General features: G+C 44.8%; 1 pseudogene; it reads right to left on the bottom strand.

Annotated features, from left to right (window-relative positions):
- Positions 1-16,921, bottom strand: part of LOC123989567 — a 103,540-nt pseudogene extending 86,619 nt beyond the window's left edge.
- Between the last annotated feature and the right edge of the window lie 8,384 nt (positions 16,922-25,305).

Consider the following 25,305-nt stretch of genomic DNA (forward strand, 5'->3'; position numbering starts at 1 on the left):
TAGGACTCTTAATCCTACGTTTATTGGCGGCTCTCACAGTCTGTGCCCTGTAACGGCAAAGTGCAGACCTCACCCTCCTCCAGGTGCGCTCACAACGTTGGACAAACGCTTGAGCGGAGGGAACGCTGGACTCGGCAAGCTGGGATGAGAACAGAGGAGGCTGGTAACCCAGACTACTCTGAAACGGAGATAACCCGGTAGCAGACGAAGGAAGCGAGTTGTGAGCGTATTCTGCCCAGGGGAGCTGTTCTGCCCAAGACGCAGGGTTTCTAAAAGAAAGGCTGCGTAGTATGCGACCAATCGTCTGATTGGCCCTTTCTGCTTGACCGTTAGACTGGGGATGAAACCCGGAAGAGAGACTGACGGATGCACCAATCAAACGACAGAACTCCCTCCAAAACTGTGACGTGAATTGCGGGCCTCTGTCTGAAACGGCGTCTAACGGGAGGCCATGAATTCTGAACACATTCTCGATGATGATTTGTGCCGTCTCCTTAGCGGAAGGAAGTTTAGCGAGGGGAATGAAATGTGCCGCCTTAGAGAACCTATCGACAACCGTAAGAATCACAGTCTTCCCCGCAGACAAAGGCAGACCGGTAATGAAGTCTAAGGCGATGTGAGACCATGGTCGAGATGGAATGGGAAGCGGTCTGAGACGACCGGCAGGAGGAGAGTTACCTGACTTAGTCTGCGCGCAGTCCGAACAAACAGCCACGAAACGGCGCGTGTCACGCTCCTGAGTAGGCCACCAAAAGCGCTGGCGAATAGAAGCAAGAGTACCTCGAACGCCGGGATGACCAGCTAACTTGGCAGAGTGAGCCCACTGAAGAACAGCCAGACGAGTAGAAACAGGAACGAAAAGAAGGTTACTAGGACAAGCGCGCGGCGACGCAGTGTGCGTGAGTGCTTGCTTAACCTGTCTTTCAATTCCCCAGACTGTCAACCCGACAACACGCCCATAAGGAAGAATCCCCTCGGGATCAGTAGAAGCCACAGAAGAACTAAAGAGACGGGATAAGGCATCAGGCTTGGTGTTCTTACTACCTGGACGGTAAGAAATCACAAACTCGAAACGAGCGAAAAACAACGCCCAACGAGCTTGACGTGCATTAAGTCGTTTGGCAGAACGGATGTACTCAAGGTTCTTATGGTCTGTCCAAACGACAAAAGGAACGGTCGCCCCTCCAACCACTGTCGCCATTCACCTAGGGCTAAGCGGATGGCGAGCAGTTCGCGGTTACCCACATCATAGTTGCGTTCCGATGGCGACAGGCGATGAGAAAAATAAGCGCAAGGATGAACCTTATCGTCAGACTGGAAGCGCTGGGATAGAATGGCTCCCACGCCTACCTCTGAAGGTCAACCTCGACAATGAATTGTCTAGTGACGTCAGGAGTAACGAGGATAGGAGCGGACGTAAAACGTTCTTTGAGAAGATCAAAAGCTCCCTGGGCGGAACCGGACCACTTAAAACACGTCTTGACAGAAGTAAGAGCTGTGAGAGGGGCAGCAACTTGACCGAAATTACGAATGAAACGCCGATAGAAATTAGCGAAACCTAGAAAGCGCTGCAACTCGACACGTGACCTTGGAACGGGCCACTCACTGACAGCTTGGACCTTAGCGGGATCCATCTGAATGCCTTCAGCGGAAATAACAGAACCGAGAAAAGTAACGGAGGAGACATGAAAAGAGCACTTCTCAGCCTTCACGTAGAGACAATTCTCTAAAAGGCGCTGGAGTACACGTCGAACGTGCTGAACATGAATCTCGAGTGACGGTGGAAAAATCAGGATATCGTCAAGGTAGACAAAAACAAAGATGTTCAGCATGTCTCTCAGAACATCATTAACTAATGCCTGAAAAACAGCTGGCGCATTGGCGAGACCAAACGGCAGAACCCGGTACTCAAAATGCCCTAACGGAGTGTTAAACGCCGTTTTCCACTCGTCCCCCTCTCTGATGCGCACGAGATGGTAAGCGTTACGAAGGTCCAACTTAGTAAAGCACCTGGCTCCCTGCAGAATCTCGAAGGCTGATGACATAAGGGGAAGCGGATAACGATTCTTAACCGTTATGTCATTCAGCCCTCGATAATCCACGCAGGGGCGCAGAGTACCGTCCTTCTTCTTAACAAAAAAAAACCCCGCCCCGGCAGGAGAGGAAGAAGGCACTACGGTGCCGGCGTCAAGAGACACAGACAAATAATCCTCGAGAGCCTTACGTTCGGGAGCCGACAGAGAGTATAGTCTACCCCGAGGAGGAGTGGTCCCCGGAAGGAGATCAATACTACAATCATACGACCGGTGAGGAGGAAGGGAGTTGGCTCTGGACCGACTGAAGACCGTGCGCAGATCATGATATTCCTCCGGCACTCCTGTCAAATCGCCAGGTTCCTCCTGAGAAGTGGGGACAGAAGAAACGGGAGGGATAGCAGACATTAAACACTTCACATGACAAGAAACGTTCCAGGATAGGATAGAATTACTAGACCAATTAATAGAAGGATTATGACATACTAGCCAGGGATGACCCAAAACAACAGGTGTAAAAGGTGAACGAAAAATAAAAAAGGAAATAGTCTCACTGTGGTTACCAGATACTGTGAGGGTTAAAGGTAGTGTCTCATATCTGATACTGGGGAGATGACTACCATCTAAGGCGAACATGGGCGTAGGCTTCTCTAACTGTCTGAAAGGAATGTCATGTTTCCGAGCCCATGCTTCGTCCATAAAACAACCCTCAGCCCCAGAGTCTATCAAGGCACTGCATGTAGCACCCGAACCGGTCCAGCGTAGATGGACCGACATAGTAGTACAGGATCTTGATGGAGAGACCTGAGTAGTAGCGCTCACCAGTAGCCCTCCGCTTACTGATGAGCTCTGGCTTTTACTGGACATGAATTGACAAAATGTCCAGTAAGTCCGCAATAGAGGCACAGGCGGTTGGTGATCCTCCGTTCCCTCTCCTTAGTCGAGATGCGAATACCTCCCAGCTGCATGGGCTCAGTCTCTGAGCCAGAGGAGGGAGATGGTTGCGATGCGGAGCGGGGAAACACCGTTAACGCGAGCTCTCCTCCACGAGCTTGGTGACGAAGATCTACCCGTCGTTCTATGCGGATGGCGAGATCAATCAAAGAGTCCACACTGGAAGGAACCTCCCGGGAGAGAATCTCATCTTTAACCTCTGCGTGGAGTCCCTCCAGAAAACGAGCGAGCAGCGCCGGCTCGTTCCAGTCACTAGAGGCAGCAAGAGTGCGAAACTCTATAGAGTAATCCGTTATGGATCGATCACCTTGACATAGGGAAGCCAGGGCCCTAGAAGCCTCCCTACCAAAAACTGAACGGTCAAAAACCCGAATCATCTCCTCTTTAAAGTTCTGGTAATTGTTAGAACAATCAGCCCTTGCCTCCCAGATAGCTGTGCCCCACTCTCGAGCCCGGCCAGTAAGGAGTGATATGACGTAAGCAACCCGAGCTCTCTCTCTAGAGTATGTGTTGGGTTGGAGAGAGAACACAATATCACACTGGGTGAGAAAGGAGCGGCACTCCGTGGGCTGCCCGGAGTAACAAGGTGGGTTATTAACCCTAGGTTCCGGAGGCTCGGCAGACCAGGAAGTAACAGGTGGCACAAGACGAAGACTCTGGAACTGTCCAGAGAGGTCGGAAACCTGAGCGGCCAGGTTCTCCACGGCATGACGAGCAGCAGACAATTCCTGCTCGTGTCTGCCGAGCATGGCTCCTTGGATCTCGACGGCAGTGTTACGAGCGTCTGTAGTCGCTGGGTCCATTCTTTGGTCGGATCCTTCTGTTATGCAGGTGAATGAGGACCCAAAAGCGACTTTGCGAAAACAGAGTCTTTATTCCAGTAAAGGAAATATGCAATACTCCTAGACAAATCGGAGCGGTAAACAAAGCATAAAAAACTAATTCCACTCGTAGTGACGAGGACAGACTGGAGACTCGACCATAAGCTGTAGGTTGCCTCGGGAAGGCACCGACCGTAGCAGACTCAGACACCTGCTCACACGCAGCATCTGAGGGAAACACGACACGACAGGGCGAGACAAAGACAAAGCACGGTGAACAATATACAAGGATCCGACAGGATAGAAACGGAAGACAAGGGGAGAAATAGGGACTCTAATCAGAGGGCAAGATACGGAACAGGTGTGAAAAGATTAGATGATTGATTAGGGGAATAGGAACAGCTGGGAGCAGGAACGGAACGATAGAGAGAAGAGAGAGAGGGAGGGAGAGAGAAAAAAGGGAACGAACCTAATAAGACCAGCAGGGGGAAAACGAACAGAAGGGAAAGCAAAATGACAAGACAATATAAGACAAAACATGACAAATTTAGGAAATAAAATTATATTACAAGATAGTAATGCTATGCTTTGAGGCAACAGCCTAATATTATTAATTGAATGGAAACAATGTATTAAAGACATAAAATGCAACATGCAACAATTGAAATATTTTCTGAGTTACAGTTCATAGAAGAAAATCAGTCAATTTAATAAATTCATTAGGCCCTAATCTAATCTATGGATTACACATGACTGGGAAGGGACGCAGCCAGGCCCCCCTCAGACAATCCCGCAGGTGAAGAAACCGGATGTGAAGGTCCTGGGCTGGTGTGGTTACATGTGGTCTGCGGTTGTGAGGCCGGTTAGACATACTGCCAAATTCTCTAAAAATACTTTGGAGATGGCTTAAATTATCATTACATTCTCTGGCAACAGCTCTGTTGGACATTCCTGCAGTCTGCATGCCAATTGCACACTCCCTCAAAACTTGAGACATCTGTAGCATTGTGTTGTGTGACAAAAATGCACATTTTAGAGTGACCTTTTATTGTAACCAGCACAAGGTGCACCTGTGTAAAAAATAAGGAAAAAAGAGAAATGTTCACTAACAGGGATGTAAACAAAATTTGTGCACAAAATTTGAGAGCAATAAGCTTTTTGTGCATATGGAAAATGACTGGGATCTTTTATTTCAGATCATGAAACATGGGCCCACCACATTACATTTTTGTGTTTATATTTTTGTTCAGTATAATTCAGGATTTTAATTAACATTGCACTGGAATAAAATATGTCCTCATGAAGAACCTAATAAAAAAGTCATTGGTAGGCCCGTAGGTATCGTTTCAGAATACAGATGTATCAGGAAGCTAGAGCACATGCCAGAACTCTGTTCCATTAGATGTCTATCAATGAGAATGTTGTGAATAATAAAACGACAGTTGGAAGACAACATAGATATGCATTTGTAAGCTCAAAATCACTGTAAAATTCAGATTGTAGTGTCCTCTTCCAACTACAAACAACAGCTTGAGGCATGGAAAGACTTTTTATTTCATTCTCGTTGGAAGGGAATGTCCCATTAAGCGAGTCAAAAATCTTTGCTCTACATACGACAGACAAGTCCAAATTTCATAAGAGGCAGTTCACACCAAATTCCCTTAAGATAGGAGAAAGCTCACCTTGACAGTCTGATCCAAGGATGCAGTAGCTACTCGAGATTGGGGTCCCATCAGGAACAGTGGATGTCAGTGATGGGGAGAGAGTGACAGCACAGGACATGGCGAGGCTCGGGGATGAGTGACGGGTCCAGCTGAACTACACTGCAACACAGAGGGAGCGTGTGGTCATTTATTTACATATGCATAAACAAATGCTGGGATTTCACATTAAAAGTAGTAAAGGTGACTAGCACTGATTACACACTAACCTCTGAACACCAATAAAATTTCATTACAATCATTTTAATCTTTCTACCTCACATGTAAAAGTAAACCAAAACGTATTTCCTTCGTACTTCGACCATTAAAAAACTAGAATATCACTATTATTTTAGCAATAATTAGTAGTGAAAAAATATATTATTTTCCTGTATTCTTATAGTCAGAGCATTTGGGCCAAAAATGCAATTACAGCTTCCTGAGCACATAGAGCTCTGAGCTTCACTGGTTCTGGCTCAGTAGAGACAACATCTTGCCAGAGCAGGACAGGAGAAAAGAAGAGTGAGGCATATAGGTGGATGAGCAGAGACAGAGGGAAAGATATGGGGATAGAAAGCCTGCTGATTAAATGAGCAGGACCCAGGCCCCATTCTGTCAGCTCAGCAGTGAGAGGCACTCCCTGGCAGGATCTCAGGGACAACCTGTCTGCATCAACATCTGTGACAAACATCACCCGTAACAGGAACACACCGCAGCATGGGCTTCTGCTCTGGCGTGTGCTCATAAAAAGGGAGGAGAAAAGAAAAAGCCTGGGGCGTTCTGAGGAAAAATCAAACTCCTAAACCCCAGGTGCAATACTCCCTTCTGGAGCCAATTTCGGCTCAAAGTTGCTCAGGGTGTATTGCAGAGATATTACTGTGGACACGTCCGATCATTACGTCCCACTGAGAAGGGGTCGATGCAAACCACTTAATGTCGGTGCGTGGGCCCGACCGAGGCATTTCTTCACAGGTGAAAGATGAATTTCCCGATGCAGCCCGGTGGCCATTTAAAATTCCTCTCGGACCCGTAGCACTCCCTCTTTATGTTACATTTGGTTTCACATTGCCCCTTCAAAAAGGGGAAGGTCAGAGAAAGTAGCAAACACTGGACTTCAAACTTTAATTGGGAATTAAAGTCAAGACAAAGAGAGTGGATCTATTTGTGATACTGGAAAGATACGGGGATAGGAAGCCTGAGTGTACAAAACATTGCACCCCCTTTTGTCCGTACGTCAGGGTATGGACTACAAGGTGTCGAAAGCGTTCCACAGGGATGCTGGCCCATGATGACTCCAATGTCTCCCACATTTGTGTCAAGTTGGCTGGATGTCCTTTGGGTGGTGGACCATTCTTGAGTGTGAAAAACCCAGCAGTATTGCAGTTCTTGACACACTCAAACCAGTGCGCCTGGCACCTACTACCATATTCCGTTGAAAGGCACTTAAATATTTTGTCTTGCCCATTCACCCTCTGAATTGGGCACACATACACAAACCATGTCTCAATGCTTAAAAATCGTTCTTTAACATGTCTCCTCCCCTTCATTTACACTGTGGATTCCACAAGCGTTCATAGATTTCACGTGGTCAGTCTATACCATGGAAAGAACAAGTGTTGATAATGTTTTCTACACCCAGTGTATAACTATGTATGTTGTATTGGATAGGTGCAGTGCAATGTGTTGTTTTACAGGGTCAGCCATAGTAGTACAGCACCCCAGGAGCAAACTAGGGTTAACTATCTTCGACAGATTCTCTCACCGTGTTGTCTTGGGTACTCGAACCAGCGACCTTTCAGTTACTGGCCCAACGCTCTAACCGCTAGGCTACCTGCCACCTTATACAGTGGGCTCCAAAATTACTGCCAACCCTGACTGGCAATGCACAAACAATACTTTAAAAAATATCAACAATATAATTATAGAGAAACTCCATAACAAAGTACAGTATTTCTCACGTTGGTATTTTGAGTTTTTCTCTATAATTATATTGTTTTATTTGTTTAAGCATTGTTTGTGCATTGCCAGTAAGGGGTGCCAGTAATTTTGGAGCCCACTGTATATAGTCGTAGCTTCAGTCATGTCAATAAGATCCTCCTCTCCGCCTTCTCAGGGCTGGGCATATCAGGCTCTCCACACTCCTGGATTAGATCCTACCTGGCAGACCGCTCCTACCAGGTGACGAAGAGATGATCTGTGTCTGCACTAGGGCAGTCAAATTCCACGTGACCGTTTAGTCACACTAATTAGGCTTCTCCAAGCTCAGATGCTGCTGCTGGTCATTAGTAGTCTACCAAACTTGCTAATTGCCTGGTACTCAGCCCTCTATTGTCCCTCTAACATCAATGCAAATATATTTGAAAATTTAATCAAACACTTAATGGAGAGCCCATGAGCTCATGTTGCGCAACATTTCTATAGGCTATGCAACTGCTGGAGAAAACAGAGTGATGACCTCTATTAAAAGAGGATCCCATCAGCTCTCTATAGGTTAGGCCTACTATATTTATTTCTCAACATTCCTAATAATTTAGCACATTGCTTCTCTTTAGAACAGGAGTATAGCTTACCTGGCTGGCATGAAAATTAATCACAGGAAAAGGGTCCTCCATTCGGTATTTAAGTGCATAGATGACATGTATTTTTTCCCCTACCCCTGTTACGATACAGGTGCATGATAATGGTCCAGTCTAAATTGAAACAAATTTCACATATATTATGTAGTAAACCAAAAGTTGTAGAACACCTACTCAAATGGGGGGGGGGGTGATGAAATTGTCAGGGAGTTGGGGGGGGGTGATGAAATTGTCAGGGAGTTGGAGGGGGTGATGAAATTGTCAGGGAGTTGGGGGGTGATGAAATTGTCAGGGAGTTGGGGGGTGATGAAATTGTCAGGGAGTTGGGGGGGTGATGAAATTGTCAGGGAGTTGGGGGGGGGTGATGAAATTGTCAGGGAGTTGGGGGGGGGTGATGAAATTGTCAGGGAGTTGGGATGGCAGAATTGCATGGCTGAAAGGCTGTGGGGGAAGAATAAAAGATGGTCCACCTTCAAAGTGCCATTGAATTGGAGCGATGATGCATTATTCATCTCCAGGCAGTATTATGTACTTTCCAGCTTTTCCCCCATGTATTATTACTCAAGCACTGTCCTTTATGAGATGTGTTTGTCTCATCGCAGGACATCAGACAAACGAGGAGCTACAAACTTGTTTGACATTCAGCTTAATTTCACACCTGAAAATATTGCTGTCAGTCTCTCCTCTGCCTTTAGCAAAGCGCACTCCTTTGTCGACAAAAGACCAGTGCCTTGGTGCACTTAAAGATATTTCAAAGCATAAGATAGGAAAAATATTTATTTTCAGATAAGAATAAGATACATTTTGCCTGACTGACACAGATTAAGCTCCGACAACAAAAAAAACCCAGGTGGCCAGATTAAATCTCTGACCACCTGGATACAGAAGATGATATTGTGTTTGTGAGATAACATTGGTATTGCTGAGAATTTGACAAGCATTTTCCATTTTAAAGTATGGTGGTGTAAGCCTCTGCTTTGAGGGTGAAATGGTTGCTACAAAGATGTAGGCAGGAGGACCTGTCAAGAACTTTGATACATCAAAAGCTAAATTGGAGTTGAGAGATGTCTCGCTCTCCCCCTGATGTTGACTGCTGATAAAGGCATAGGGAAGTTCCATTTCAAACTGTATACTGGGCCATACGGTTGACACCATTTCTTTAGTAGTATTTGACTTCCTTGCTGCCTCCCTTCAGGATATTGAGCATCTTTTGCTGAATCTTATCCTCATTTCATCATCTAAGTCAAGGCCTGGCAGACATGGAGCATGTAGCAGAAAGCCTTGCTGATGGTAGTACCGTGACAGGTTCATTGACAACATAACATGCTCTACAAGAAAAAGAGAATAATTTATTATTTTGGAAAGTAGCCAGTCGTATACATTCATAGTCAATCCAAAGCATCAACATATCATTTTCACTGGCAGGTAGAAGGACTGAGGAAGACTGACTAACAGTCGAAATCAATTCCATTTCAATTAGCTAACCTCATTTCTGAGGCAAATGAGAAAATATGAGAACATGTTTACATTTGTTAAACTATCTTGCTTACCACAATCTGTACATTTCCATTCCCCTTCAGTGCTGACAACCACTAGGAATGGAAGTCACACATTGCCACCTATTGGAGAAGAGTTTCACTATCATTCAGCCCAGAGGAAATCGAATCACAATGATGAGTCACTGAGTAGGCAAAACGGACTGATCAACAAATCATAATGAGTTGTAATCAATTGAAAGAGGCCAACCATCAGTCATATTTCTTGCACAATTCAACTCACATCCAATCTGTTCAATTTGTTATCAGAATAGTTAAGAAGCCTTGTATTGCTCCGATGATGACAATCCACTCAACAAAAATCTGACTCAGAGGAGTAGATGTCAGTGTTTCATAGCTCTACATGTCGTCTTGATTAAATACTCAAACTCAGTAAACCAGTTCATTACTCTCCCTACCAATGATCAAAGTAGTAATCACATTTTCTCCTGAGATTAACAGATCTGAAACGCCTTAGAAATATTCAGATCCTAAGGGCTTGTGATCAAAATCACAATTGGGTTTCGGTCCCCTTTTTGAAAAGGTTTCAGAGAATGCAGTGGAACCCATTTCTCGATTTCTCAAGTTGACAAGCACAAAATTGGATAATGTCACAGCGGATAACATGGCACAAAATGCATCAGTCTAACAGAGTCACTGTTACAAGCCCAGTCTAAATCAAACGTTACCTGTCACTTCAAAGCTAGGTGCGTCCAACCATGAGTCAGTGTAATGTAGTAATGTAATTACTACATTGAGAGAACAATTCCATTTGCCCACAGTAACTTGATGACAGGTGTTAAAGACACTAATTCTGGCAGAGGTTTGAATGTATTTCTGGCAGCTGATTTTAAACCTTCCTGCAAAAGTCTCTCCCCTAGTACAAGAAAACTCAAATAATCCTGATGAAGTCTAAATGAAACTTAATGTAGCATATTTGCATTAACATCTAACTGAAATTATGATAACAATATTCTGTAGCACTTTAGTTGAACTTTCCATCTTAAGGCCTACATAAACTAGCTAGTTTGTATTAATTAGGGGACCTAAATGGCTTGTCAACTCAGTTATCATAAGCTGACATCAGCTGCCATGACATTTGTTATGTAGATCCTATCACCGCAGGTTCAAGTACAATGTTAGCAAATACTCTGTGTTACAGTGAGCAGAATCCAGTGTAAAAGCGGTTTGTACCTGGCCAGACTCCAGACCAGTGCCAGGTTGTCTTTGCATCCTGAGATAAAATGGCTGCTGTCGTCAGTGAAGCGAAGGCAGGTCAGGTCTTGGTAATGGCGATTCAAGATGGCTAGCAAATTCCCAGTGGAAACCTGGATTGACAATAATTACATAAACATCAAATGCTGCCACTTAATCTAGAGTAGATGACAAGCTCATTATATCACTGTATGACCATATATTTCACTGACTAAAGGAATATCGCCTTCAAGTCATGCTGTTACAATAGAATTTTTGAAATCCCCACTTTCACTTAGGAAAAAAAAAGGTACTTAGCTAAACATAACTTGTGTTTGTTTATCGATGTGTAAAACAGAGATGGCGAGGAAATCAAACAGAAAATTAAGTATTTACAGTCATTAAATATGTGAATAAAATTACATTTCATGAGAGTAGTAATCTCACGTCTCATCATTAAAAAAAAGACACACAAAAACTGGCCATAATGAGGGCATAAACAGCCGCTTGGAACTGGTGAGGCAAAGATGGCCTGATTGCCGATATGCTGCCTAACAGCATCAACAGCAGCTACTAAAAGGCAATTTCACGATAACAGAATGATGCCGAGACTGATTTTTCACTTGAAAATGTATGCCAAACAAAAACCAATGATTAAAATGTATGTCAAACTGTGCAAAGTCTCTGCATCTTTCGGTTACTCTGGAAATGATCAAACGTTAGGTCCGACTGTACCTTCCTGACAACTCAAGTCAGCACCATTCATTCTATCCTCAAAGTAGTACTGAGGCATTTAGAAAAAGATTATGCATTAGGGATGTAACATTTACCAATACACTCATAATTGAAACATTTGATGGTATCATCTGTGGGACACCAAACCGATCTAAATGTAGCATGCGTCGGTCAGAAATTAGATTCAAATGTTACGAATCACTAGCTCAGTAAAATGTTTTGCTCTAATGACTTTCTACATTCTAAAGATACCTCATCTTTTGAGATCACTGCGTCCTCTACTTCAGTGTCGAACTAAGCATGTAATTGTGTTGACAGTCATTGATCTACAAGTCCATTTGCATGTCGAACAACCCCAGTCAATATCAGTAGCCTAGTCAAACTGCGAGCACTGCACAGACCAACAAGGTAGGCCTATTCCTGATCTGCGCATCACCGTCAACATTCTAATATTTGTAAATTGCTTGTGCAATATTAGTTGAGTGACAACAAATGTAATTTGCTAGATATATTTTTGTTGAAAAGGGTGTTTTAACAGAATAAAAGTAGCCTAAACTACAGCAGGAGACAACTCTAATCCAGGGTGGGAAATTTACTTGGCTGGTGGATGCCCAATATTTACCAGCCAAAAGAACACAGAACATGAGACAAACAGACAGAAGTAGATACCAGAGATACCCAGGTGGTGAGGGTAGGCAACAACATTTCCACCCCGCTGATCCTCAACACTGGGGCCCCACAAGGGTGCGTTCTGAGCCCTCTCCTGTACTCCCTGTTCACCCACGACTGCGTGGCCAAGCACACCTCCAACTCAATCATCAAGGACAACAACCACCCGAGCCACTGCCTGTTCACCCCGCTATCATCCAGAAGGCGAGGTCAGTACAGGTGCATCAAAGCTGGGACCGAGAGACTGAAAAACAGCTTCTATCTCAAGGCCATCAGACTGTTAAACAGCCACCACTAACATTGAGTGGCTGCTGCCAACACACTGACTCAACTCCAGCCACTTTAATAATGGGAATTGATGGGAAATTATGTCAAATATATCACTAGCCACTTTAAACAATGCTACCTAATATAATGTTTACATACCCTACATTATTCATCTCATATGTATAAGGTGAATGCACCAATTTGTAAGTCGCTCTGGATAAGAGCGTCTGCTAAATGACTTAAATGTAATGTAAATGTAATATGTATATACTGTACTCCATATCATCTACTGCATCCTTATGTAATACATGTATCACTAGCCACTTTAACTATGCCACTTTGTTTACATACTCATCTCATATGTATATACTGCACTCAATACCATCTACTGTATCTTGCCTATGCCGCTCTGTACCATCACTCACTCACATATCTTTATGTACATATTCTTTATCCCCTTACACTTGTGTCTATAAGGTAGTAGTTTTGGAATTGTTAGCTAGATTACTTGTTGGTTATTACTGCATTGTCGGAACTAGAAGCAAAAGCATTTTGCTACACTCGCATTAACATCTGCTAACCATGTGTATGTGACAAATACAATTTGATTTGATTTGATTTAGAGCTGTTCCAGTGGTCTCCATCTTTCTCTCCATTGTTTGAACCAAATATAAAACCTATGCTGTACCCCACCCTGCTTTCACCACTGTAGCATTGAGATTATCTCCTACATAGCTGACGCACAGAAATATATATATCATTCTTTAACTGTGGGCTTTGGATTAGGGGGTGGGGCGGGGAACTGTTCCCAAATGCTCTGTGTGACCACCCGCAAAAAGTGGCTGGTAAGAATAGACATTCTAAGAAAAAATACATTCTACCAGCCAATGCAGATCAGGGCTTACGTTATAAAATGCAGATCAGGGCTTACGTTATAAAATGCAGATCAGGGCTTACGTTAGAAAATGCAGATCAGGGACTACATTACTTTATTTTGAATGTTCGGGTTTCACCATCAGCAATAGTTTTAGTAGTTTTGCTTGAAACCATCAGTATACAGTGCATTCAGAAAGTATTCAGACCCCTTGAGTTTTTCTACATTGTTACATTACAGGCTTATTCTAAAATGGATTAAATTAATAATTTTCCTCATCAATCTACACACAATAACATTCCAGATTAAAAGTGTGTTCGGGGGAGGGGGGACAAAAAAAGCTAACTGACAGTGGGGTGGTAGTTTCCCTTATGGCTCAGTTCAGGTGCTTACATACACCATAGACATATACATAGTTCACACACACACCTCAGAGGCCCAGCTCATGAGTTCCATCAGCTGAAGATTTTAATTTAGAATTGAATGTGTAAATGCATCGAATCGTATTGCATCGAACCAAAACGCATGACAGTTTCATGTTATATAAATTAGATATTAAAACTTTTTGTAGTGGGTGTTAACTGTTTGGCTAATTATCTTCCGTATATATGCACACCTATATATTTCTCAGCTAACGTTAACTGTAGCTCAATAAATCAAATTCTGCATGTCAGAAAAATAGCAAATTCAGCTAGCTAATCATTCAGGACCACACATCGGAGAGAACTATTTGTTTCCTCAAAGACCTAGAAAATGGATGTGCATGGATGAATCACATTTGTATGAATTAATGTACTCTCTACAGTACTGCATTGTTACACCTCAAGAGCTGGAACCAGGTGTTGGAACCAAAATTACTTTACAATCGTTTTGAACAGAACCATTACCAGGCGGACATTGGAATTTTTTTCTGAGTGACATTGAGGACAAAGCAATGTTCACCCAACTCGCGGGCTGAATTTGGCACAAGGGTGGCTTTGTTTGGCCCCCCAAAGTTGAGGCAATTTAAAATATATATTTTTTGTTGTACTGGACTGGAAAAACACCAGGAAATCAGCTCCAAGATATTTTTATTTAAGAATCTATTCATGTATTCCTATGCATAATAGACACCTGACCGTACACAAATGTAAACAAGGATTAAATTATTATTTTCAAATATTTGTTCTGGCTTCCTCCAGACAATTTACAGTCTACGAATTATTTGTATCCGGTGAAAAACTTCAGTTTTCGCTGTGTTATGGTTTTTGGTTTGTTAACTTCAACATTTATTTTTCTAAGCTGTCTCGCATTCTATACATGGTGCATTTCTTTATAATGTTTTCTACACTGCTCAAAAAAATAAAGGGAACACTTAAACAACACAATGTAACTCCAAGTCAATCACACGCAGAAGGTTCTCCACAGCGTCTTCAGACTCTGTCACGTCTGTCACATGTGCTCAGTGTGAACCTGCTTTCATCTGTGAAGAGCACAGGGCGCCAGTGGCGAATTTGCCAATCTTGGTGTTCTCTGGCAAATGCCAAACATCCTGCACGGTGTTGGTCTTTAAGCACAACCCCCACCTGTGGACGTCGGGCCCTCATACCACCCTCATGGAGTCTGTTTCTAACCATTTGAGCAGACACATGCACATTTCTGGCCTGCTGGAGGTCATTTTGCAGGGCTCTGGCAGTGCTCCTCCTGCAGTGCTCCTCCTGCTCCTCCTTAGAAGAAAGGTGGAGGTAGCGGTCCTGCTGCTGGGTTGTTGCCCTCCTACGGCCTCCTCCACATCTCCTGATGTACTGGCCTGTCTCCTGGTAGCGCCTCCATGCTCTGGACACTACGCTGACAGACACAGCAAACCTTGCCACAGCTCGCATTGGTGTGCCATCCTGGATGAGCTGCACTAACTGAGCCACTTGTGTGGGTTGTAGACTCTGTCTCATGCTGCCACTAGAGTGATAGCACCGCCAGCATTCAAAAGTGACCAAAACATCAGCCAGGAAGCATAGGAACTGAGAAGTGGTCTGTGGTCCCCACCTGCAGAACCACTCCTTTATTGGGGGTGTCTTGCTAATTGCCTATAATTTCCACCTGTTGTCTATTCCATTTGAACAACAGCATGTGAAATGTATTGTCAAACAGTGTTGCTTCCAAAGTGGACAGTTTGATTTCACAGAAGTGTAATTGACTTGGAGTTACATTGTGTGGTTTAAGTGTTCCCTTTATTTTTTTGAGCAGTGTATAATACATATTGGATGTTCTTATAGGCACTTTAGTATTGCCAGTGTAACAGTATATTATCCAAGATGGCGTAGCAGTGAAGACGTATTTTGTTCGTCCTCTTGTGTACTTTTGTATTTTTGAATGTATATTTCAATTTTATTTTCAATCTCTTTTAGATTTTTAATTCGATTATACCTTCCAGTAACCTGCCTCAGCCACTGTGATACGGAATCCCTATTATTTTTAATTTTAGAATACATTCAAGAACGTCCAGAAGCTAACCAGCTAATTAGCTACAAGCTATTTAGTCATTGTTAGCCACTGCTAGCGGCTTTTACCTTCGGCACAGATACCAGTCCTGTTTTTAGCCTGGATAATACTCGCCAGTCTACCAGTATCGGACTGTCTCTCCACAACAACGCCGGATTCCTGACGTAATCCCTGGACCACTACTTCTGATCTTCACAGCTAGCTCGCAGCTAGTTAGCTCACAGCTAGCTTGCACTCACCGTGGCACCCAGTACCGAAGCTATCCCTGAGACCCACCTCCCGGCTTACTCAGCTGTTCACCCGAACCCCACTCATGCATGGCTAGACCCATGTACTCCACCGGATCCTTGCTGTAAACTCTGGACCTTGGCACCGGATCACCGCTGCTACCGATTGGCTATATTGGCTAACGCCACTGCCACGAAGCTAGCACCAGTTAACCGTGACTAGTCTGCCGACGAATACTCCATCCGCTGTGCCTTCAACCGGCCTCCATCGGAGCAGACGCTCCTACTAGCCCCGGACTACTAACTTTAAATGCGTGTCACCCGCGTGCAAGCGTAGTGGCGGCTTCCCCATTCCATCTACTGCTGCCTTCTGGACACTATGATCACTTGGCTACATAGCTGATGCCTTGGACTGTGCATTAATCACGGTACTCCATTCTGTTTATCTATTTTTTATCTGTCGGCCCCAGCCGCGAACTCGACCCTCTCTGCCTAGTCATCGCCATTTTACCTGCTGTTGTTGTGTTAGCTGATTAGCTGTTGTTGTCTCACCTGTTGTTTTAGCTAGCTCACCCAATCAACACCTGCGATTACTTTATGCCTCGCTGTATGTCTCTCTCAAATATCAGTATGCCTTGTATACTGTTGTTCAGGTTAGTTATCATTGTTTTAGTTTACAATGGAGCCCCTAGTTCCACTCTACATACCTCTGATACCTCCTTTGTCCCACCTCCCACACATGCGGTGACCTCACCCATTACAACCAGCATGTCCAGAGTTACAACCTCTCTTATCATCACCCAGTGCCTGGGCTTGCCTCCGCTGTACCCGCACCCCACCGTACCCCCATCTGCGCATTATGCCCTGAATATATTCTACCACGCCCAGAAATCTGCTCCTTTTATTCTTTGTCCCGAATGCTCTAGGCGACCAGTTTTGATCGCCTTTAGCCGCACCCTCATCCTACTCCTCCTCTGTTCCGTGGGTGATGTGGAGGTAAACCCAGGCCCTGCATGTCCCCAGGCACCCTCATTTGATGACTTCTGTGATCGAAAAAGCCTTGGTTTCATGCATGTCAACATCAGGAGCCGCCTCCCCAAGTTGGTTTTACTCACTGCTTTAGCACACTCTGCCAACCCTGATGTCCTTGCCATGTCTGAATCCTGGTTTAGGAAGGCCACCAAAAATTCTGAGATTTCCATACCCAACTATAACATTTTCCGTCAAGATAGAACTGCCAAAGGGGGAGGAGTTGCAGTCTACTGCAGAGATAGCCTGAAAAGTAATGTCATACTTTTCAGGTCCATACCCAAACAGTTTGAACTTCTAATTTAAAAAATTATAATAATCTCTTCAGAAACAAGTCTCTTACTGTTGCCGCCTGCTACTGACCCCCCTCAGCTCCCAGCTGTGCCCTGGACACAATTTGTGAATTGATCGCCCCCAATCTAGCTTCAGAGTTTGTTCTATTAGGTGACCTAAACTGGGATATGCTTAACGCCCCGGCAGTCCTACAATCTAAGCTAGATGCCCTCAATCTAAAAAAAATAATCAAGTAACCCACCAGGTACAACCCTAAATATGTAAACATGGGCACCCTCTTGGACATTATCCTGACCAACTGGCCCTCCATATACACCTCCAATGTCTTCAATCAGGATCTCAGCGATCACTGCCTCATTGCCTGTATCCGCTATGGGTCCGCGGTCAAACGACCACCCTTCATCACTGTCAAACGCTCCCTAAAAACACTTCTGCAAGCAGGCCTTTCTAATCGACCTGGCCCGGGTATCCTGGAAGGATATTGACCTCATCCCGTCAGTTGAGGATGCCTGGTCATTCTTTAAAAGTAACTTCCTCACCATCTTAGATAAGCATGCTCCGTTCAAAAAATGCAGAACTAAGAACAGATATAGCCCTTGGTTCACTCCAGACCTGACTGCCCTCGACCAGCACAAAAACATCCTGTGGCAGACTGTAATAGCAGCGAATAGTCCCCGCGATATGCAACTGTTCAGGGAAGTCAGGAACCAATACACACAGTCAGTCAGGAAAGGAAAAGCCAGCTTTTTCAAGCAGAAATGTGCATCCTGTAGCACAAACTCCAAAAGGTTCTGGGACACTGTAAAGTCCATGGAGAACAAGAGCACCTCCTCCCAGCTGCCCACTGCACTGAGGCTAGGTAACACGGTCACCACCGATAAATCCATGATAATCGAAAACTTCAACAAGCATTTCTCAACGGCTGTCCATACCTTCCTCCTGGCTACTCCAACCTCGGCCGACAGCCCCCTCCCCTCCGCAGCTACTCGCCCAAGCCTCCCCAGCTTCTCCTTTACCCAAATCCAGATAGCAGATGTTCTGAAACAGCTTCAAAACCTGGACCCATACAAATCAGCTGGGCTTGACAATCTGGACCCTCTATTTCTGAAACTATCCGCCGCCATTGTCGCAACCCCTATTACCAGCCTGTTCAACCTCTCTTTCGTATCGTCCGAGATCCCCAAGGATTGGAAAGCTGCCGCGGTCATCCCCCTCTTCAAAGGGGGAGACACCCTGGACCCAAACTGTTACAGACCTATGCCCATCCTGCCCTGCCTATCTAAGATCTTCGAAAGCCAAGTCAACAAACAGATCACTGACCATCTCGAATCCCACTGTACCTTCTCCGCTGTGCAATCTGGTTTCCGAGCCGGTCACGGGTGCACCTCAGCCACGCTCAAGGTACTAAACGAAAAATCATAACCACCATCAATAAAAGACAGTATTGTGCAGCCGTCTTCATCGACCTGGCCAAAGCTTTCGACTCTGTCAGTAATCATATCCTTATTGGCAGACTCAGTAGCCTCGGTTTTTCTAATGACTGCCTTGCCTGGTTCACCAACTACTTTGCAGACAGAGTTCAGTGAGTCAAATCGGAGGGCATGTTGTCCGGTCCTCTGGCAGTCTCTATGGGGGTGCCACAGGGTTCAATTCTGGGGCCGACTCTTTTCTCTGCATATATCAATGACGTTGCTCTTGCTGCGGGCGATTCCTTGATCCAACTCTATGCAAACTACACCATTCTGTATACTTCTGGCCCTTCCTTGGTCACTGTGCTATCTAACCTCCAAACGAGCTTCAATGCCATACAACACTCCTTCCGTGGGCTCCAACTGCTCTTAAACGCTAGTAAAACCAAATGCATGCTTTTCAACCTATCGCTGCCTGCACCCGCACGCCCGACTAGCATCACCACCCTGGATGGTTCTGACCTAGAACATGTGGACATCTATAAGTACCTAGGTGTCTGGCTAGACTGTAAACTCTCCTTCCAGACTCATATCAAACATCTCCAATCTAAAATCAAATCTAGAGTCGGCTTTCTGTTTCGCAACAAAGCCTCCTTCACTCACGCCGCCAAACTTACCCTAGTAAAACTGACTATCCTACCAATCCTCGACTTCGGCGATGTCATCTACAAAATAGCTTCCAATACTCTACTCAGCAAACTGGATGCAGTTTATCACAGTGCCATCCGTTTTGTTACTAAAGCACCTTATACCACCCACCACTGCAACTTGTATGCTCTAGTCGGCTGGCCCTCACTACATATTCGTCACCAGACTCACTGGCTCCAGGTCGTCTACAAGTCCATGCTAGGTAAAGCTCCGCCTTATCTCAGTTCACAGGTCACGATGGCAACACCCACCCGTAGCATGCGCTCCAGCAGGTGTATCTCACTGATCATCCCTAAAGCCAACACTTCATTTGGCCGCCTTTCCTTCCAGTTCTCTGCTGCCTGTGACTGGAACAAATTGCAAAAATCGCTGAAGTTGGAGACTTTTATCTCCCTCACCAACTTCAAACATCTGCTATCTGAGCAGCTAACCGATCGTTGCAGCTGTACATAGTCTTATTCAAATCAAATCAAATCAAATCAAATTTTATTTGTCACATACACATGGTTAGCAGATGTTAATGCGAGTGTAGCGAAATGCTTGTACTTCTAGTTCCGACAATGCAGTGATAACCAACAAGTAATCTAACTAACAATTCCAAAACTACTGTCTTATACACAGTGTAAGGGGATAAGGAACATGTACATAAGGATATATGAATGAGTGATGGTACAGAGCAGCATACAGTAGATGGTATCGAGTACAGTATATACATATGAGATGAGTGTGTAGACAAAGTAAACAAAGTGGCATAGTTAAAGTGGCTAGTGATACATATGTTACATAAGGATGCAGTCGATGATGTAGAGTACAGTATATACATATGCATATGAGATGAATAATGTAGGATAAGTAACATTATATAAGGTAGCATTGTTTAAAGTGGCTAGTGATATATTTACATCATTTCCCATCAATTCCCATTATTAAAATGGCTGGAGTTGGGTCAGTGTCAATGACAGTGTGTTGGCAGCAGCCACTCAATGTTAGTGGTGGCTGTTTAACAGTCTGATGGGCTTGAGATAGAAGCTGTTTTTCAGTCTCTCGGTCCCAGCTTTGATGCACCTGTACTGACCTCGCCTTCTGGATGATAGCGGGGTGAACAGGCAGTGGTTCGGGTGGTTGATGTCCTTGATGATCTTTATGGCCTTCCTGTAACAACGGGTGGTGTAGGTGTCCTGGAGGGCAGGTAGTTTGCCCCCGGTGATGCGTTGTGCAGTCCTCACTACCCTCTGGAGAGCCTTACGGTTGAGGGCGGAGCAGTTGCCGTACCAGGCGGTGATACAGCCCGCCAGGATGCTCTCGATTGTGCATCTGTAGAAGTTTGTGAGTGCTTTTGGTGACAAGCCAAATTTCTTCAGCCTCCTGAGGTTGAATAGGCGCTGCTGCGCCTTCTTCACGACGCTGTCAGTGTGAGTGGACCAATTCAGTTTGTCTGTGATGTGTATGCCAAGGAACTTAAAACTAGCTACCCTCTCCTCTACTGTTCCATCGATGTGGATAGGGGGGTGTTCCCTCTGCTGTTTCCTGAAGTCCACAATCATCTCCTTAGTTTTGTTGACGTTGAGTGTGAGGTTATTTTCCTGACACCACACTCCGAGGGCCCTCACCTCCTCCCTGTAGGCCGTCTCGTCGTTGTTGGTAATCAAGCCTACCACTGTTGTGTCGTCCGCAAACTTGATGATTGAGTTGGAGGCGTGCGTGGCCACGCAGTCGTGGGTGAACAGGGAGTACAGGAGAGGGCTCAGAACGCACCCTTGTGGGGCCCCCGTGTTGAGAATCAGCGGGGAGGAGATGTTGTTGCCTACCCTCACCACCTGGGGGCGGCCCGTCAGGAAGTCCAGTACCCAGTTGCACAGGGCGGGGTCGAGACCCAGGGTCTCGAGCTTGATGACGAGCTTGGAGGGTACTATGGTGTTGAATGCCGAGCTGTAGTCGATGAACAGCATTCTCACATAGGTATTCCTCTTGTCCAGGTGGGTTAGGGCAGTGTGCAGTGTGGTTGAGATTGCATCGTCTGTGGACCTATTTGGGCGGTAAGCAAATTGGAGTGGGTCTAGGGTGTCAGGTAGGGTGGAGGTGATATGGTCCTTGACTAGTCTCTCAAAGCACTTCATGATGACGGAAGTGAGTGCTACGGGGCGGTAGTCGTTTAGCTCAATTACCTTAGCTTTCTTGGGAACAGGAACAATGGTGGCCCTCTTGAAGCATGTGGGAACAGCAGACTGGTATAGGGATTGATTGAATATGTCCGTAAACACACCGGCCAGCTGGTCTGCGCATGCTCTGAGGGCGCGGCTGGGGATGCCGTCTGGGCCTGCAGCCTTGCGAGGGTTAACACGTTTAAATGTCTTACTCACCGCGGCTGCAGTGAAGGAGAGACCGCATGTTTCCATTGCAGGCCGTGTCAGTGGCACTGTATAGTCCTCAAAGCGGGCAAAAAAGTTATTTAGTCTGCCTGGGAGCAAGACATCCTGGTCCGTGACTGGGCTGGATTTCATCTTGTAGTCCGTGATTGACTGTAGACCCTGCCACATGCCTCTTGTGTCTGAGCCATTGAATTGAGATTCCACTTTGTCTCTGTACTGACGCTTAGCTTGTTTGATAGCCTTACGGAGGGAATAGCTGCACTGTTTGTATTCAGTCATGTTGCCAGACACCTTGCCCTGATTAAAAGCAGTGGTTCGCGCTTTCAGTTTCACGCGAATGCTGCCATCAATCCACGGTTTCTGGTTAGGGAATGTTGTTATCGTTGCTATGGGAACGACATCTTCGACGCACGTTCTAATGAACTCGCACACCGAATCAGCGTATTTGTCAATATTCCCATCTGACGCAATACGAAACATGTCCCAGTCCACGTGATGGAAGCAGTCTTGGAGTGTAGAGTCAGCTTGGTCTGACCAGCGTTGGACAGACCTCAGCGTGGGAGCCTCTTGTTTTAATTTCTGCCTGTAGGCAGGGATCAGCAAAATGGAGTCGTGGTCAGCTTTTCCGAAAGGGGGGCGGGGCAGGGCCTTATATGCGTCGCGGAAGTTAGAGTAACAATGATCCAAGGTTTTACCACCCCTGGTTGCGCAATCTATATGCTGATAAAATTTAGGGAGTCTTGTTTTCAGATTGGCTTTGTTAAAATCCCCAGCTACAATGAATGCAGCCTCCGGATAAATGTTTTCCAGTTTGCAAAGAGTTAAATAAAGTTCGTTCAGAGCCATCGATGTGTCTGCTTGGGGGGGATATATACGGCTGTGATTATAATCGAAGAGAATTCTCTTGGAAGATAATGCGGTCTACATTTGATTGTGAGGAATTCTAAATCAGGTGAACAGAAGGATTTGAGTTCCTGTATGTTTCCTTCATCACACCATGTCCCGTTAGTCATGAGGCATACGCCCCGCCACTCTTCTTACCAGAGAGATGTTTGTTTCTGTCGGCGCGATGCGTGGAGAAACCCGTTGGCTGCACCGCCCTGGATAGCGTCTTTCCAGTAAGCCATGTTTCCGTAAAGCAGAGAACGTTGCAGTCTCTGATGTCCCTCTGGAATGCCACCCTTGCTCGGATTTCATCAACCTTGTTGTCGAGAGACTGGACATTGGCAAGAAGAATACTGGGAAGTGGTGCGCGATGTGCCCTTTTTCGGAGTCTGACCAGAACACCGCCGCGTTTCCCTCTTTTTCGGAGTCGTTTCCTTGGGTCGCTGCATGCGATCCATTCCGTTGTCCTGTTTGTAAGGCAGAACACAGGATCCGCGTCGCGGAAAACATATTCTTGGTCGTACTGATGGTGAGTTGACGCTGATCTTATATTCAGTAGTTCTTCTCGACTGTATGTAATGAAACCTAAGATGACCTGGGGTACTAATGTAAGAAATAACACGTAAAAAAACAAAAAACTGCATAGTTTCCTAGGAACGCGAAGCGAGGCGGCCATCTCAGTCGGCGTCTATCGGTAAATAGCCCACCCAATTTACCTAACTCATCCCCATACTGTTTTTATTTATTTACTTTTCTGCTCTTTTGCACACCAGTATCTCTACCTGCACATGACCATCTGATCATTTATCACTCCAGTGTTAGCCTGTTACTCCTACACCCTACTTTTTCGAACATTCTGTTAAAAATCGCACAACATTTCAGCGCCCTGCTGCTCATGCCAGGAATATAGTATATGCATATGATTAGTATGTGTGGATAGAAAACACTCAGACATTTATAAAACTGGTTCAATCACGGCTGTGACTATAACAGAACGTGCGTTTCATCGAAAAGCGCAGGAAAATCTGATCACTGAAAATGGAAATATATATCCATCCGCCACTTCAACCCATTGATAAAGGCGAACCACAATAAATGGGGCTGAGGTTGCAATACCTACAGCCTCCACACGATGTCAACAGTCTTGTCATTTGCCTAGGCTTTGTTTCTTGGTCAAACGAAGAAGAGACAAGCCATTTGTTCAGGTCTCCGACCAGATATTTTGGTTGAGATTTACCCGGACATTATTTCCAGACGGACAGCTAAAGAATATACATCGCCTCGTGATCAATTTGATCGCTTATTAACGTGTACCAATACCTAAAATTGCATTACAAAAGTATTTTGAAGTGTTTTGTGAAAGTTTATCATCGACTTTTTTAATTTAAAAAAATGACGTTACGTTATAAGACGCTATTTTTTTCCATTTATCACACAGTCTTCATAGATCGATATCTAGGCTATATATGATTATAGCCGATTTAATCGGAAAAAAGACCCAATAGTGATTATGGGACATCTAGGAGTGCCAACAAAGAAGATGGTCAAAGGTAATGAATGTTTTATATTTTATTTGTGCGGTTTGTGTAGCGACGACTATGCTAATTATTTTGTTTACGTCCCCTGCGGGTCTTTTGGGGTGTTACATGCTATCAGATAATAGCTTCTCATGCTTTCGCCGAAAAGAATTTTAAAAATCTGACTTGTTGCCTGGATTCACAACGAGTGTAGCTTTAATTCAATACCCTGCATGTGTATTTTAATGAACGTTTGAGTTTTAACTAGTACTATTAGCATTTAGCATAGCGCATTTGCATTTCCAGATGTCTAGATGGGACGCCTGCGTGTCAGGTAGGAGCAAGAGGTTAACCTGCTAAATTGTAATTATTTGCCTACCTCCTCATGCCTTTTGCACACAATGTATATAGACCTTTTTTCTACTGTGTTCTTGACTTGTTTATTGTTTACTCCATGTGTAACTCTGTGTTGTTGTCTGTTCACACTGCTATGCTTTATCTTGGCCAGGTCGCAGTTGCAAATGAGAACTTGTTCTCAACTAGCCTACCTGGTTAAAAAGCCTACCTGGTTGAATTTTTTTTTTTTTAAGAAAAGTTTTAGCCTCAAATAAAATGAAACGTTCAATTTGGTTGAAATAATGCAAAAACAAAGTGTTGGAGAAGAAAGTAAAAGTGCAATATGTGCCATGTAAAAAAGCTAACGTTGAAGTTCTTTGCTCAGAACATATGAAAGCTGGTGGTTCCTTTTAACAGGAGTCTTCAATATTCCCAGGTAAGAAGTTTTAGGTTATAGTTATAGGATTTATAAGACAATTTCTCTCTATACGATTTGTATTTCATATCCCTTTGACTATTGGACGTTCTTATAGGCACTTTAGTATTGCCAGTGTAACAGTATGGTTTCCGTCCCTCTCCTCGCCCCTACCTGGGCTCGAACCAGGAACACATCGTCAACAGCCACTCTCGAAGCAGCGTTACCCATCGCTCCACAAAAGCCGAGCAAGGGGATCAACTAATCCAAGTCTCAGAGC

The sequence above is a fragment of the Oncorhynchus gorbuscha genome, linkage group LG02, assembly GCF_021184085.1.
Source record: "Oncorhynchus gorbuscha isolate QuinsamMale2020 ecotype Even-year linkage group LG02, OgorEven_v1.0, whole genome shotgun sequence".
In the NCBI taxonomy this organism is placed as follows: domain Eukaryota; kingdom Metazoa; phylum Chordata; class Actinopteri; order Salmoniformes; family Salmonidae; genus Oncorhynchus; species Oncorhynchus gorbuscha.